The sequence below is a fragment of the Juglans microcarpa x Juglans regia genome, chromosome 2S (genome assembly GCF_004785595.1).
Source record: "Juglans microcarpa x Juglans regia isolate MS1-56 chromosome 2S, Jm3101_v1.0, whole genome shotgun sequence".
Lineage (NCBI taxonomy): Eukaryota > Viridiplantae > Streptophyta > Magnoliopsida > Fagales > Juglandaceae > Juglans > Juglans microcarpa x Juglans regia.
Window position 1 is genome coordinate 16,535,610 of NC_054597.1, and position 18,819 is coordinate 16,554,428.

The window sequence follows — 18,819 nt, forward strand, 5'->3', positions numbered from 1 at the left end:
CACATAGAGATATGGAGTTATTAGTTGGAGATATTTTTGGTATTGCTTGAGAGAAAATATTGAATAATTAAAGGATTTTTATCATTAACTTGGGATAATTGAGATTCTGTAATAAGGAAGAATAAACTGTGCGGGATTTGCTAGGTGAATTTAAACGCTCTAGATCTATCTTATTATTATAAAAATCTTAGTTTTAATATTCTTTTCTTCAGTTTAATTTAGATAATCCACTCTTCAAATTTTGGTTTTCCAAATAGTTATTAATTTAGTCAATTTCAATACTCAATAGTATAATTATTCCCTGTGTATTCATATACCGGGGAAACTAGTTATTTGTTATTCATATTAATTCCAGCTAGATTTTTACTACTTATTCCCAGCTAGATTTGTTATTCATATTCAATAGCATAATTATGCCGGGGAAACTAGTTATTTGTTATTCATATTAATACCAGCTAGATTTTTACTACTTTGGAGTTTATTTTATATCTATAAAAAAAATTAATTTGATCTTAGTTTGATCTTTTTCTTTTCAGGAATCAAAAGTGCATGCGCCGATCTAGATCGTTAGAGCATACATTTTTCGATTCCGAGATTGAAAGAACCTTATGTTAGATCAATAAAGAGAGAAAAAAAAAAAGAGGTCACCACCTGTAAAGTTAATATGGCCGACCAGGAGCACAAGGCGTTAAGAGACTATGCGATGCCCTCGGTCAATTGGGCGACGTCCAGTATAAGGCGACCAGCTATACAAGCCAATAGCTTTGAGATCAAGCCGGCCATCATTCAAATGATCCAAAAAACCGTCCAGTTTGGGGGGCTGTCATAAGAGGATCCTAATGTTCATATTTCAAATTTGCTAAAAATTTGTGATACTTTTAAACACAACAGAGTGACAGATGATGCAATCCGATTGAAATTTTTTCCTTTTACACTTAGGGAAAAAGTAAAAGCATGGCTAAATTCTTTGCCGCCCGGAATCATCACCACCTGGGAGGAGTTGGCACAAAAAATTTTAGCAAAGTATTTATCTCTGGCCAAGACAACGAAATTAAGGAATGATATTACTACCTTCGCCCAATTTGAGGGTGGATTATTGTATGAGGCGTGAGAGAGATACAAAGACTTATTGCGCAAGGGTCCACATCACGACCTCCCCGCCTAGCTTCAAATACAAACATTCTACAATGTTTTGGGACCCACAAATCGATCTATGGTTGATGTGGCCACTGGAGGAGCATTACTAAATATGACCCATGAAGCTGCCTATGGACTTCTAGAAGAATTGGCATCCAACAATTATCAATGGTCTGCAGAGAGAGCAATGCCAAGAAAGGAGGCTGGAGTTTTTGAACTTGATTCTATTACCACACTGACGGCGCAGATGGCAAATATTTGACAACAACCAGGTAAAATGAACGTTAATGTTATTCAAGCTAATATTGTTTGTGATCATTGCGCAGGAAATCATTCAAGTGTAGATTGCCAAGTGGGGAATCTTTTTGTCCAACCAAGTCAAGAACAAGCCCACTACGTGTCCAATTTCCAACGTCAAAACAATCCTTATTCAAACACATTCAATCCCGGATGGAGAAATCACCCTAACTTTTCATGGAGCAATAACTAAAGGCCGGTTATGTTCATGCAGTACATGCAAAAGACTGATATGGTGATCCAAAACAACTTGGCTTCCATCTGCAATCTTGAGGCACAAATCGGTCAGCTCTCCAACATGCTAACCGAGAGGACAATAGGGACTTTACCGAGCAATACCGTGACCAATCCGAATGAGCAGGTCAAAGCCATAGTATTGCGAAATGGGCAGACATATGACCATCCACAAACAGCAAGTATCGAGCGAGATGCAGAAGTTGAAAATGTGGAGAGCAACAAGAAGGAAACTGAGGAAGATGTGAAAGAAACTGGTTGGGAGGCGACCGACCAGCAAACTGAGAAGACTAGAGAGAATAAGGGGCTACAAAATCCAAGAAATCCAGGGAGTTTACTTTGAAATTTATTTTCCTTCAATTTATGACACGCCAATTCATTTTCCTCAGAGATTAAAGAAAACTAAAATTGATAATCAGTTCTCTAAATTTCTGAGTATATTTAAGCAATTGCATATTAATCTTCCTCTCATTGAAGTCTTAGAGCAAATGCCTAAATATGCAAAATTTTTGAAGGATATATTATCAAACAAGCGGAAATTGGAGCATGAGACTGTGATGTTGACCAAGGAGAGCAACACAATTTTACAAAAGAAGCTGCCGCCTAAGTTAAAAGATTGGGGGAGTTTCACGATCCCTTGCACTATAGGAAATTTCTACTTTGATAAAATTTTATGTGACTTAAGGGCAATTATTAATCTAATACCTTTCTGTTTTTAGGAAATTGGGTCTTGGAGAAGTAAAGTCGACCACCATCTCCCTGCAGTAGGCAGACAGATCTATCAAATACCCAAGAGGACTCATTGAGGACGTATTATGAACGTTGATAAGTTCATCTTCCCCACCGACTTCATTGTGCTTGATATGGAGGAGGACGAGGAGATCCCTTTGATACTAGTTCGACCTTTCCTGTGACGGGGAGAACTTTAATTGATGTCCAGAAAGGGAAACTCGTTCTGAGAGTCGGCGAGGAGCAAGCCACGTTTGACGTGTTTAAATCTATGGAATTCCAGTCCGAGGTACACTATTGTTTTCAAATAAGCGACCGAGACATGGTCAAGGCTGACGAGACTTATGGAGTCGAATTTCGAAAGCTACCACTTGAGCTATGTCTTACTCACTCTAAATATATTGAAACCGAAGATGAAAAAGTCAAGGAGTGTGAGAGATATTTGGAGGCTACACCTTCCCTTTCTCCCCCAATAAAACCAAAAGTAGAAGAGCTACACTCATCTCAGCCGATGCCACCCAAGCTGAACTCAAACCACTTCCATCAAATTTAAGGTATGCTTTCTTGAGCTAGAACTCTACTTTTTCAATTGTTATTAACAGTTCATTCAGTGATGTAGAAGAAGAGAAGTTGATGAGAGTCTTGCGGGAGTACAAAATGGCTTTAGGTTGGACCATCTCGGACATCAAAGGAATTAGTCCTTCAATTTGCATGCACAAGATTTTAATGGAGGATAATTTCAAACCGATCGTCCAACCCTAGAGGAAATTGAATCTATCAATGCAAGAAGTGGTGCATAAAGACGTATTGAAACTTTTAGATACCGGGATTATTTATCCAATCTCAGATAGTGCATGGGTAAGTCGAGTGCAAGTTGTCCCAAAGAAAGGAGGGATAACCGTGACAAACAACAATAACAATGAACTCATACCGACAAGGATGATCACAGGGAGTATGCATAAACTATTGAAGACTAAATAATGCAACTCGGAAAGACCATTTTTCGTTACCGTTTATTGATCAAATGCTAGAAAGACTTGTCGGCCATGCCTACTACTATTTTCTAGATGGATATTCCGGGTACAATCAAATAACCACTACACCCGAGGATCAAGAGAAGACCACTTTCACCTGTCCTTACGGCACTTTTGCATATAGGTGCATGCCTTTTGGTCTTTGCAATGTGCCAGCCACTTTTCAAAGATGCATGATGTCCATTTTCTTGGATATGGTGGAAAATTTTTTAGAAGTCATGGATGACTTCCTGGTTTTTTGTCAATCTTCTGATAACTGCTTATATAATTTATCTTTGGTTTTGCAGAGATACAACGAGACAAATTTTGTTTTAAATTGGGAAAGATGTCACTTCATAGTTGGGGATGGAATAGTGCTCGTCCACCGCATTTCCTTCAAGGGAATTGAGGTCAACCAAGCAAGGATAGAAGTTATTGACAAACTTCCACCAGAGACCAATGCGAAAGGCTTGAGGAGCCTTTTGGGTCACGCAGGGTTCTATCGTCGGTTTATCAAGGATTTTTTTCAAATTACTAAACCTCTCTGCACTCTGTTGATTAAAGATATTCGGTTTGAATTTTCTGCTGAATGCTTGTATGCTTTTGAAACATTGAAAAAGAAATTAATTTTTAGCAACTATCATTGTGTCACCGAATTGGAATTTACCTTTTGGATTAATATGTGATGCTAGTGATTATACTATAAGGGCTGTTTTGGGCAGAGAAAAGATAAAATTTTTTATGTTATCTATTATGCAAGTCGGACCTTGACAGGAGCTCAACTTAATTTTGCCACTACTGAAAAAGAATTATTAGCAGTTGTGTTTACCTTTGACAAATTTTGTTCTTATTTGATAGGTTCAAAGGTAGTCGTATATGCTGATCACTCAGCTCTTAAATACTTATTGTCGAAGAGAGATGCCAAACCAAGACTGTTACAATGGATTATGCTACTACAAGAGTTTAATTTGGAAATAAGAGATATGAAAGGTACCGAGAATGTAGTGGCCGAGCACTTATTTCGCCTTGAGATTAAAGATGCAGCTGGCGAGGAGAATTTCCCAATCAATGAGACCTTCCCTGACGAGTAATTAATGGCTATACAAGTTGTTCCATGGTATGCCGACATGGTAAATTATTTGGTGTCCAAAATTCTCTCGACTAAGGCCTCGTTTGTTTTCAGAAAACATCTCATCTCATCTCACTTAATCATTACAACTTTTCCAACTTACAATATAAAATAAAATAAACAATTCAACTTTTTCAAATCCCAAAACAAAAATAATATTAAAACATATATTCTAACAATATTTTATTCAACTTTTTAACTTTAATCTCGACTCATCTCATCTCATCTCCGAAAACAAACGAGCCCTAAGATTACATATAAACAAAAGAAGAATTTATTCTCCGACTTGAAATATTATTTTTGGGAGGAACCATTTCTATACCTGCATTGCGTGGACCAGATAATCAGGAGATGTGTGCCCGAGGAGGAGATAACGAGCATACTCAGACATTGCTACTCTTTGGAAGCGGGTGGCCACTTTGGTGGAGCAAAAACAACAGCAAAAATTTTACAATGCTGCTTTTATTGGCCGACTATTTTTAAAAACTCTTTTAATGTTGTTATTTTATGTGATTATTGTCAAAGGGTTGGCAACATTTTTAGAAAACATGAGATGCCTTTAAACAATATTTTAGTGATTGAATTGTTTGATGTTTGGGGTATAGATTTCATGAGTCCTTTTCCATCTTCATATTCTAATAAATTTATTCTAGTGGCTGTAGATTATGTCTCCAAATGGGTGGAAGCGATCGCCTTGCCAACCAATAATGCGAAGGTCGTGGTGAATTTCCTGCGGAAGAACATATTTTTCCGATTTGGCACTCCGAGGGCCATAATCAGTGATGGTGAATAGCACTTTTGCAATCACCAATTTGAAGCTCTATTGACTAAGTATGAAGTTACCCATCACGTGGCGACACCATACCATCCTCAAACAAGCAGCCGGGTCGAGGTGTCTAAATGGGAGCTAAAGCGCAAACTAGAAAAGATCTTGAGTGTCTCTCGGACAGACTGGGCGAGAAGGTTAGATGATGCGCTATGAGCCTAACAAACAGTATTCAAAACACCGATCAGATGTCACCTTATCGGCTCGTTTATGGAAAAGCTTGTCATCTACCTGTGGAGCTAGAACACATAACCTATTGGGCGATGAGGACACTGAACTTTGATTTACAAGCAGCTGGCGAGAAGAGAATACTGCAGATCAATGAAATGGGTGAGTTCTGCAATGATGCTTATGAGAATGCTCGGATTTACAAAGATAAAACTAAAAGATGGCACGATAAGCATATTCTGATAAGGGAATTCAAAGTTGGGCAGAAAGTTCTATTATTTAACTCAAGACTTCGACTCTTCCTAGGAAAGTTGTGCTCTTGGTGGTCGGGACCGTTTGTAGTAACCCGTGTTTTTCCCTATGGGGCGGTTGAAGTCCATCATGAGACAAAAGGCACATTTAAAGTAAAAGGACAGAGATTAAAACACTATATGGATGGAGACTTTAACTCAGAAAAGTGTTCCCTTGATCGCGCTAGTCATAAATGATGAGAGGATAATGTCTAGCTATAGAATTTAAATAAAACGCTTTTGGGAGGCAACCCAAGTTTTTTTTTTATTAATTTCTTTTTTTACTTAATGATATTCCTTTTCTTTTTTTTTCATTTTGCAAGAATGAAGAGGCGAGGAGATCTCCAAGAAGTACACGGCTGCGCCTTCAAGGAAAAATATTCAAATAACAGAACTGGACAAAATTAGGAGAGCATCTCTTACCTTCTCTCATTCTCTGTTTTACTTTCTCTTCCTTTTTCCCATTGATGACAATGTGATATTTAAGTTTGGGGAAAAAGATTTTATTCTCAAAATAATAATAATAATAAAAATAATAATGATAAAAACAGTATGGTTTGATGAATAAAAAATCCTATGATAAGAATATGATTGAAATTGATTATAATTTTTAGGAAAAATTCTCATTGCTTAAGTCTAGTTGTTAATTCTTTACTTGATCTTACTTAATTTGATATTTTCTATGTTTAATGAATGCTTCTTATGATCATTAATTTTTTTGAGTACCTAGAGAAATTTTATGTGAATTTTGTGAATCTATATATATGGTCTCAACTTACTCTAGAACTTGTTTGATTACACTCGAGGCAAAATCCTAGACATAATATTACTAGGGAAATGGTTAAGACATTCTTTGGACCGATTGAGCCTTTCAAGATTACCTATTTGTTATGTTTATCTCTAGTCGCCTGTTTGAGCTTTATTGAATCATATTTTGGCCTTATATTGTTCTTTCTTGTAAACCTCATATTCCCTACCCTTTTTTAGCTTAAACACTGATTTTCTTACCTTTCAAGAGAACTAAGTTTACACAAAATCACAGATTGACAAGAGCATGAAAGGCGAGAGAAGTAGAAGGTCTACAAGTAAAGTATTTATAGCAATATTATCAAAATCATAAGTTTGGAGGTATGAAGAGTCAACTCATCTACTATGTGGCCAACAAGAAAAAGCCAATGAGAGTCATCCACAAAGCAGTCGAAAAGTATGGAATAGTAAAAAAAAATGCCTGATCTGCAGAATAGAGGAATAAAGAGAGATACTTGAAAGTGCAATAAAGAGAGGTGTATTGAGAGATTTACAAAGATTGAGAAGAGATGTTTGTGAGAATGCTCTATTTATTCTATTAGTGTTCAAACTTAAGTTCTCTTACTTTGTTTGAATCCTACCTCTTCTTTATAGCCCTCACCCTAGCCTTACATCACAAGCTTAATAAAGACCTATTGAGCCCTGGTGATAGTTTCTGTTCTACATTTGTAGAGAGTGATTTGAAAAGGAAGCTTATGGAGTTTTTAGAGATCCATTATTTATTTACTTGTTTGCATAAAACTATTTGGGGAGTTAATGATGAAGTGAGAATGATGGGTATGCATGAATGTGGAATGAATAATGCGGTGGAATTGAGTTTTGAATTAACTTTTGGACATGATTGATCTTGAATGATTCCTTTGAATTATAGACTCTAGACGATCTTTGAGGCAATAAATTTTATGAATCAAACCAATGCTTATTTTAATTGTCTTTCTTTCTTCTTTGCTCGAGGGCAAGTAAACCTTAAGTTTGGGGGTATTTGATAAGTGTTATTTTTATGTGATTTTTATCACTATTTTATTTGTAAAAAGTGTCATTTTCCCTTCAATACTATTGATTTTATTTTATTTCTACATAATTTTATTTATTTTCTTGAATTTGAAGGAATGAGAAGATTTAATGCAAAAGGAAATCATCTTGGTACAAAAGAAGAGACTGTAGAAAGCGCAACTAGAAGGCGTGAAGACTTGGCAACAAGACTTTTGGCGGTTAGATTGGACAACTAGTCTAAACGACCAACTTAAAAGACCAACCTAAACAACATTGTGGGCAACTATTAGAAAAGGCGAGATGAATGTTTCATCCTGGTCGGGAGTTTTTCCACTCCATAGGTGAGGAGAGGACCGTGTGGTCTTTGTGAACTCCACGCCCGTTCATTTTTTAACTCCATGCCCATTCATTTGTGACCTCCATGCCCGCTAGTTATATTCAGCGCACACGGCATCTACCCGGTGGGACCCTTCTGAGTTCTACAATCAATCTATTAGCAGCCAAATCTTCCCGAACTCCACAATTCAAGCAATATATCACTAAATCTTCCATTTTAGATAATTTCAATATTCTTGGGATAATTTCATTTATGGTTAACATCTATCTTTAGAAACTATTTTCCATATTTTTAGGTTAGATTGTAGCCGCATTTTGTTTTGTTTCCAGATTTGAGTTTTGACATCTATTAAATTCTATCTTGTAGGATGAAGAGAGGCTAGATTCTTAATCTTAGTATTTAGTTTTAGTATGAGTCTGAGTTTAGAGTTTCATAATTTATTCTTGAAGTGTTCTTTTGAGAAGGCGGATCTAGAGAGCAGAGGCGAGAGCCACATGTTTCCTCAACCAACTTCAACAAAGAATACCAGTTTTATTCTTTTAAATTCCATTATGAACTAATTCTATTATCTAGAGCTTTGATGTAGCCTAGTATTGAACACAGTTTATATTTCAAGTTATTTTATTCTCAATATTTCCATGATTGAGTGTTTATTTCTTGTTCTTAGTGCTTACCATTTTCTAGCTAACTATTGTTCGATCTTTTGGATTGCAATGAGACCGAGGGGTGATTTGTGATTAAAGCTCTAGGATTTAACACTATTAGTTGAGCGAAAGCAGAGATGCTTTACTGCAACTAGTGTGATTTTCAAAAAAAATTCAAAGAACTTAATAAGTTTCCAATTAGTTAAATTCACATAGAGATATGGAGTTACTAGTTGGAGATATTTTTGGTATTGTTCGAGAGAAAATACTGAATAGTTAAAGAATTTTTATCATCAACTTGGGATAATTGAGATTCTGCAACAAAGACGAATAAACTGTGTGAAATTTGCTAGGCAAATTCAAACGCTCTAGATCTATTCTCATTATCATAAAAATCTTAGTTTTAATGTTCTTTTTTTCAATTTAATTTAGATAATCCACTCTTCAAATTTCGATTTTCCAAATAGTTATTAATTTAGTCAATTTCAATACTCAATAACATAATTATTGCCTGTGGGTTCTTTTTCCTTTTTCTTTAAAACATTTTACTACTTGTTACGATTTTGTGCACTTGCAAATAATATTTTTACGCGAACAAGATGAAAAAGCTCAAGACTGGAGGAACTTGTGCGTAAGTTCAAGAAAGGCAATTTGAGACCAATTTTTTTTCACAATTTGGGACTCCACAAGACATGAATTTGCTTCATAAAATATCTTTATGTCGAAGACTTCTCGTATAAAAATCACTGGAGATTTCAAAGGTCTTGTATTGTGTTCTTTGACTTGGAATTGAATAGAGGCTCATCACTCATTTTTCCAAGCATTGATCGATTGACTAAAAGGAACCCTGTGAATCTATTACGGAAATCTATTCTTAAATGGCAAGGCATTTCCTGTATTGACTGTGCAGAAATGCTCTGTTCCTATCATGTTGAAGTTGCTCCAAGTTGAAACAAGCTCTTACCATGAGCTCCTGTAGACTGGTAATATTGTTCAATGTTGTTGGTAGGCAAATGTGTTGTTTTCCATCTAGATGACTTAAGGACGAAGGGGAATGGAGGCAATGGTGATGGCCTCATGATGAAGAGAAGTGCGAACTTTAGGAGGGGGGTTAGGGTTTCATTTGTAGAATAAAACATGTTCTGAAGTTACATAAAAGACGGGTCACCAAGTTGTCAAAGGTTAAAGTCTCACTTTCTGTGAGCTTGTGTTTCTTTTCTCATTTTTAATCTTTTCTTTGGGTGGTGAGATGCAATGGAGGCTGAGGATTTGGCAACACGATGGGAGAGGCTACACGTTTCCAAAAACGAGAGTGTCTGCTTCCATGTAAAGCAGGAGAACACAAACGAAGAGGAAAATCGGGGCAACTATTGTATAGTGGGGAAGGCACTAACCGAGAAGGGAGTTAATAGTGAAGGTTTCAGGATCACAATGTCTCAAATATGGAGGTTGGAAGGGTGGGTGACGTTTAAGGAACTTGGAGAAAAATGTTTCTTGATCGAGTTGCAGAAGATAGGTGACAAAGAAAGGGTCATGAGTGGACATCCATGGCTTTTTGACAGACACCTCCTCACCATGATGGAGGTGGATGAAAAGATGTCCATAGATGCATTGCAGTTTCGCTACGAATCATTTTGGATACAACTTCACAACCTCCCACTATCAACCATGACAGAAGGCTTTGGAGAGCAGTTTGCAAATTCCACAGGCCTTGTCATTAGGGTTGACGCAGAGGCAGATGGTCGTGCATGGGGGAGGTGTCTTAGAGTAAGAGTGATTGTGGACCTCAACAAACCCTTGTTGTGAGGGAAATGGCTAAAGCTAGATGACAAGCAGCATTGAGTCTCTTTTAAACATGAGCGACTGCAAAGCTTTTGTTTTCAATGTGGTGTTCTTAATGACAGAGGGAAATGTTGCATGAGATCACGTACTGCTCAACAAGGAGATACACAGCCCTCAGTTCAGTTTGGTCCATGGCTTCGAGGACAACCCAGGAATATAAACATTTTTGACAGTCGTAGATATGGCGGCTCTAAGGGCGGAAACAACCACCAAAGGGAACAGCAAGGTGGAGGGGGCATTTTGGTCCAAGAAAATTCATTGCACAACATATCAGAGGTCCATCCAGAAATTGTGGCAGAAAAAAAAGAAGAAGTTAGCAGCAGAAAATAAGGGAGGAGGATCTTGTGCAGGCCCATATCAGCCATCAACAGAGAGCAGAGCAGGAGTAGGAATTCCTAATGACCCCTGCCTCAGGAATCTGTTTAAACTCCAGGAGGTAAGTCAACCCTTTGACAATGCACAGGCAACCTACGTACATGAGGGCAATAGCCCTCTAGAACCCTCTGGACTCCAAGACAACCAAGGCGCTCATGTGGGGATGGATGTTGAGGCCAACCTAATACCAGGGACATATAGCCCTCATGAACCAACGACGGAGAAACGTTTTGAACTGGGAACGCTGGAAATCACAAAAAAAGTAGTGAGGTGGCACCTACTGTTGATTATAGTGGTTTTAAACAAAAAGATCAGAACAAGAGGGTGGTCTTAGGTACTTTACATGGCACAGACACTACCATGCAATCGGTTAATGATAATGGTCTGAGTACATTGAGAAAATGGAAAAGGAGAGCTCGTGATAGTGTAACAAATACAGAAGGCAATGGTACCTCGATATTGGTTCATATCTCAAATTGTCCCGCAAGGAACAAATATGAGAGGGGCTGTAAAAGGAGTATACCATTGTAAGAACCTATTCCAAAGAAGAGAAAGAGATGTCATGACACCAAAGGAAATCCCATGGAGGCAGAGGCTGGTTCCTAGCCCTGCCATCATCAATGAGCATTTTGGTGTGGAACTGCCGAGGGCTTTGAAACCCTCGGACAGTTAGTGTCCTTAGGAACTTAGCTAAAGAAAAGTATCCCAACTTAGTTTTCCTAGTGGAGACTAGGTGCAGAAGGAAAAGAATGGAGGTGGTAAGGAGATGTTTGCAGATGGATGGGTGTTTCTCAGTGGATTGTGTGGAACTCAGTGGGGGTATTGCTCTCCTATGGAAAGAGGAACGGAGTGTTACAGTCATCAATTATACAAGATGGCACATTAGTGCTCTGATCCAGGAAGAAGGTAGTGGACCAACATGGCAATTCACAGGTTTCTATGGACATCCTGATACAGGGAAGAGAAGTAGTAGTTGGCAATTATTGAAGATGCTCAAACCTACTAGCTCTATAGCTTAGTTGTGTGCTGGGGATTTCAATGAGATTCTCCATCAAAGTGAAAAAATAGGTGGAGCCAACAGACCATATAGACAGATTGAAGAGTTTAGACAAGCTGTTGAATGTTGTGGTCTCAATGACATCCACTCACATGGGCTGGAGTTTACTTGGTCGAATAATAGAAGTGGCAGGAACTTTACCAAGGAAAAAATTGATAGAGCTCTTGGAAACAAGGAATGGAATGATATCTATAACCATGGTTTATGCATTGTTCTTCCTGCCATTAAGTCTGATCACTCTCCCTTGTCCATTGTTTTACATAACACTAATGATGGGAAGAAGAAACGGAGATGGTGTTTTAGATATGAGATGGCATGGGAATTGAAGGAAGAATGCCAGAGGGTTGTTGGTGAGGCATGGCAGAAAGTTAGTACAACAGATTGTGAGGCCAGATTACTGAGGACCAAGCTTGGGTTATGCCAAAGAGATCTATTGGTCTGGAGGCAGACACTTAAGAAGCAAGAATATATGGATATCACAAAAGGGAAACAAAGTATTGGCCATCTACAGAGCACAGGTACAGGCGAGCACTTAGCAACTATGAAACAAATTCAAAAGCAGGTGGTCTCCTCCATAACAGAAAATGAAATCAAGTGGAGGCAAAGAGCAAAGCAGCATTGGCTCAAGCACAGGGACAAGAACACTCAATATTTTCACATGCAGGCAAGCCAGAGAAGGAAGATCAATGCAATCGAATGCATAAAGGATTCACATGGAAGATGTGTCACTAAACAAGCAGAAATTGGAGAGGTCTTCATAGGTTTTTTCTCCTCCTTATTTACTACTTCCCACCCTTCGAATGTTGAGAATTGCTTGCATGCAATGGGCACAAAGTTAGATATGGAAATGAAGGCTTGGCTTATAAACCCTTTCACTGGGGAAGACATTACAGTAGCTGTCTTTCAAATGAATCATTTAGGGTCACCAGGCCCTAATGGGGTTCCCTACTCAGTCCTATAAAAAACATTGGGAGGTGGTAGGTGAACAAGTGTGCAGTTATGCTCTTAAGTTTCTAAATCATGGTGGCTCACTCAATGATGTTAATGATACCTTCATTTCACTTATCCCCAAAGTTCAAAGCCCCAAAAAAGTAGCTGATCATAGGCCTATTAGTCTGTGTAATGTATTGTACAAGATTGTATCTAAAACCATCACAAACAGGCTGAAAAATCTACTGCCCAATATCATTGCCCCCAACCAGAGTGCATTTGTACCTAGAAGGCTCATCTCTGATAACACCCTTGTAGCTTATGAGATATTACACTCTATGAACTCAAGAATGAAAGGCAAAAGAGGTTTCATGGCCCTTAAATTGGACATGAGCAAGGCCTATGATAGGGTAGAGTGAAATTCATTGAAGCCATCATGACCAAAATGGAATTTCCAGTACACTGGATCAACATAATCCAAGCTTGCCTCAACTCTGTATCTTACTCAATCCTGAAATGGAGAACCTAAACAGTGTTTCTTGCCTTCTAGGGGCCTAAGACAAGGAGATCCATTGTCTCCTTATTTATTTATTTTATGTGCAGAAGCCCTCACTTCTCTTCTAAATCAAGCTGAGGCATGTGGCAATTTAACTCATGTTTTAATAGGAAGAGGTCCAATCAAAGTGAACCTCCTGTTCTTTGCAGATGACAGCCTCTTGTTCTGCCAAGCAAAGCCTGAGGAACTCAATTGTGTGCTTAATATCCTAGATCTATACGAGAAAGGCTTAGGACAGGTCTTAAACAATGATAAATCTGCCATCTTCTTTAGTAAGAACACTGCCCAGGTAACTCAACAACAGATTCTGCAGCTAGCAGGTGTCCAATCCACTTTCAATTTTGAAAGATACCTGGGCTTACCTGTTCTGGTGGGTAGGAAAAAAATTGCCTCATTCCATTCCCTAATTGACAGGACCTGGACTCGAGTAACCAATTGGAGAACTAAGTTTCTTTCTACTGCAGGCAAGGAAATTCTACTCAAGGCAGTCCTCCAAGCCATCCCCACCCATGCAATGGGAATGTTTTTGCTACCAGCACTATTACCAGTAAGTTGAATAAGATGCTAAGGAAGTTTTGGTGGGGTTTCAATGAAGATTCCTCCAAAATTCAGTGGGTCAATTGGAAGCAACTCAGTGACAACAAGGAAATAGGAGGCCTTGGTTTCAGAGACCTAAGATGTTTTAATATTTCTTTACCCTCGAAGCAAGGTTGGAGGGTCCTACAAAATCCAACATCTATAGTGGCACAAATTATAAAGCAAAAATATTTTAACAAAGTTGGTTTGCTTGAAGCAAAGTTGGGGACAGGGCCTTCTTTTGCATGGAGAGGCATATATGTTGGCTTAAAATTGTTGAAGAAAAGTCTCATATGGAGGGTTGGAAATGGCCAAAGAGTAAACATATGGCAAGACAGATGGATACCTTCATTACCTTCTCAAAAGATTCTGACAATTCGAGAAGCAGATTACTGGTGTGACAAAGTATGTGATCTCATTGACCCTCAATTGAAGTAATGGAGGGAACCTCTCCTTTTGGAACTTTTTCCTCAACAGGAAATAGAGGGCATCAAACCATTCCAATCAGCTTAGGGGGGAGAGAAGACAAGTTAATATGGCAGTTTACTCCTAATGGCATCTACACAGTCAAAAGTGGCTATCATCTCAGTAAAGAGATGGAAAGAGAGCTAGAAGGGGAATCATCAGTCAGAATCAGGGACTGCCAAGTGTGGAGGACAATTTCGAAACTAAAAGTACCTCCTGCCACTAAGATGTTTCTATGGAGAGCTTGTAGTGAGGCTCTCCCCAGTCTAGCTAATTTGAAAAGAATGAAGGTAGTGGAGGATAGCCTCTGTCTGATATGCCAACAGGAACCTGAGACTTCTGGCCATGCCTTATGGGGATGTAATGCAGCTAAAGATGTGTGGTGTCAAGGTCCAAAGAAAGTGCAGAAGTTATCTCTCCAGAGTGATCTAGTTTTCAATGTTTGGGCAGGCCTGGTTGACATTCTTGATCCAGGGGAACTAGATAAGGTAATAGTCACAATGAGGGTGATATGGTCCAGAAGGAATGACTATTTACATGGAAAAGTTTTTCAACACCCTATGGATGTCATAAATCAGGCCAAGACAGAACTTTACTCTTATAAGGAGGCCCTCCAACAGGAAGCTGGCTTTAATCCAAAGTCTCTGGCAAGGGCTCATAGATGGTCAAAACCTACAGCAGGGTGTTACAAGGTCATTTGGGATGCAGAGGTAAAATCGAGGGAGGGGACGATTGGTATAGGAGTACTCATCAGAGATCATCAAGGTTTTGTGCTAGGTGCCCTTCGTGTTAACAGACCCTTAAGAGGCAATGCTTTTGATGCTGAAGCCTATGGGCTACTTTTGGCAACTATTTTCTGCAAGGAACTTGGATTAAGGCAGTTCTACCTGGAAGGGGACTCAAAACAGGTAGTGGATCTACTGAACCAAGATACCTCCAATTGGAGCATGGGTGGATGTCTCATAACATATGCAAGAACTATTCTAGACTCAGCTGCAACTTGGTCAGTTTCACATGCATATCGTGAGGCTAATATGGCAGCTCACAGTTTAGCAAAGGCTGCTCTCGAATGCATAGAAGATGTTTATGATATTGAGATATGTCCAAACTATATTTTACCTTTGGTTGCCAACAATATGATTTAGTTTGGTTCCATTACTTTGGCCTATTGAGTTCATGTAAGTGTTTGATTATGATTAATGAGATCAATTTATTATAAAAAAAAAAAACCCGAGCAATAGCTAAAACCCATCTTTCGGGTCGGGTCGGGTCTCGCAGATTGGATGGGTCAGACGATTTCCTGCACAGGCCTACTAAAACCTGCAATGGAAGAAGCAAAAAAAAAAAACATTAGAGTTTGCATTGGTATGGTGTCTAGTTGCCGCACGCCCATTGAATAAGTTTGTCATCCATGCAAGCATCAAAGCCGTATGGAGCTTCATACAGAAATTCCTAATTGAAGACCTAGAAGCTAACTTACTTATTCCTATTCACCTTTCAATCCTCACAAGATAAGTAACGACTTCTCAACCAAGCCCCATGGAATTTTAAAGGACATCTGCTAATACTCAAACAGTGGCCTCCTAGCTCCACTTTGCAAGAGATTCGGTTGAACCATCAAGCTTTCTACATACAAATTCATGGCCTCCCACTAGACCACATGACACCAGAAAAAGCAACAAATATTGGAATGGCCCTAGTAATCGAATTGAGGTTGAAAAAGACTTTTGAATTCGGAATCACTTGCAGGAAATTCATCAGAATCACAATGGAAATCTATATTACCAATCCATTGCAAAAAGGTTTCACTCTTCCTAGAGATTACAACATTGATACATAAGTGGCATTCAAATATGAAAGATTGCCAGATTTCTACTACTCTTGCGGTAGATTGGGCCACTATCAAATATTATGGACGTTCCTCAAATCAATCTCAACTAATCTACCATACAGACCATGGATACGAGCTGAGAATCCGAACTTGAACAACTCTCAAGCCTACCTTCAACCCCTCTAATCCTCAGCAAAGAAGTAGAACTACACCCAACCTCCTCCATCCCTCGGCCCCCACCAACACCACAGATCAAACTTGTTCCAATCATCTACAACCCTCATAGTACATCTCCTATAAATGAAACCCTACAATTGATGGATCACTGTCACTTTACAAGAAGTGAAAAGGGAAAAGGATACTGGTGGAAGAGTTAACTTTAACTCAAAGGAAGAACAACAAAGAACCCTAGAGATTGGAACTTACCTGTGAAAGAAGCCCATAATTTTTCAGCAACGTGGAAACCTCAACGCAACAGGAAAGCCCATAAGACAGAAGGATGCAGTCTCATTTTCCGGCAATCCAAGGCCAAGATCTATAGTGGCACGACTTCAATCCTCCAAGCATTAACTTGTCGACACCTACCCCACCCAAACCGAAGAGAGAGGGAATCAATTATTTCACTGTTAATGCAATCCCACCATCAGCTAAGATAATATTGCAACTCCTATCACTAGGGGAAATTATTCCCTCAAGGATCTAAGAGAAGCGGCGCATCAAGAGGGATCCCTCCTTTCAATAGCAGAAAATCAAATGAAGAAAGCCCCTTATCACTCTCAGTGGAGACAACTCTAGTCAGCAATGCAGGGTTTCAATGCACAACAGATCAAACACAGAGCCAGACAATACGTGGCCCTTCAGAGTGAGCCCAACTACCCCTTCTCTCATTTTATATTGCAAGGCCCATTTAGGAGTGATCAAGCCCAATTAGCCTCAAGTACTAAATTAAGTGCCCAGAAATCACAAATCTGTAGATCCAGACCATTCCCTCCCCCCCCCCCCCCCCGGCTGTATTGAAAAAGGCCGAAACAATTAAAACGTTAAGCCTACCCATGCAAGCCTCTCATGAGTAGCAGCCATTGAAGAAAAAATCACAAAAAAGCCACCCCTTGTGTGGAGAAAAATCAATGTCTCTAGAACCTAACCTCGTCATCTTAGATATGGCCATTATGCTTTTGGAATTGAAAAATGACTCTGTGGGGAAAATAAGAAATACAAAGAGCAATCAAGGGCCACCCCGTACCTCAGATCCCATTCATCTGTGTCCAAAAAATCCAAAAAAAAAACTAATAAGGCAAGCTCAAAAATGCCTCCCCCAGCCATATGAAGACACTGGTTTGGAATTGCAGGGGCCTGACCCAACCCAAAGTAATCATATCTCTAAGGGCCAATATTAGGAAATATAATCTGGATATCATCTCTCTGTTGAAAACTATGGTGCTAGCAAAACACACCTTAGCTATTGTAAATAGTATTGGTTTTCACCATTTTGTAAATTTTTTGGCTTCATGGAATAAATGAGGCCTTCTATTTGTATGGCGATCGGGTGTAGAGATGGTGGAGGATTGAAAAGTTTAATGGAAAGTGAAGGCTTAGGTAGCATTTGGATGCAGAGATGAGTTTAGATGAGTTGAGTTCATTGTGAATAGTAGTGAGTTGAGATGGTGAAGTGAGTTTTGTGGGTCCCACCTAAGATGAGTTTAGATATGTTTGGATGTTAAGATGAGTTTAGATGTATTTATGGGAAGTTGAAAAATGTATGGATCCTATCAATGATTGACAAGTTGTTGTAATGATTGAATAATTAATTTATTTAAATCTTTTAGTAATAAATAACAAAAGTCAAACATATATTCCCCCAATGCATGTAAAAAATAATTTTCCACTATTTTTTGTGCAAATAATTTACTCTAAATTTGTACAAAAAATTAAAATAATTATCAATAAACACACAACACAATATCATGCTCACATTTTATTCCAATATTTGTACTGGCTACTGATTGCGAAGCAAAATTTAATTTTATATCCCATTGTCGTTACCATTCCAAATGGCACAGTGATGGCATAGGAAAGCTATTAGCATTACAGACTCTTTAGGGAAGAAGAAGGATGGGGGAGAGAGAGAGAGAGAGAGAGAGAGAGAGAGAGGTGTTGCAGGGAAACCACGAGAAAGAGAGAGACAATGTCAGGAATCTCTTACCAATTTGGCAGTGATATTTCCATCATGGAACAGTGTAAAAGTAGGTGAGTTATGTCCATCTAGGTGAGTTTTGCGTGTTTAGAAGTTAGGAAACGTCTAAAATCGAACTCAACTAAGATGAGTCGAGAGCAGTCAAGGATCCAAACATAGCCTTAACTGACATTGGATACACAGGCCCATCATTAACGTGGACAAATAAAAGACAAGGTAGAAAACTCATTCGAAAGAGATTGGATCAGGGCATTGTAAATCAACAATGGAGACTGCTATTCCCTGATGCCTCACTCCAACATCTGACCTCCTCGGCATCAAATCATCATCCTCTACTACTAAACACAACAGCTCAACAAAATCGGCCTCATTCTTTTAAATTTGAATAA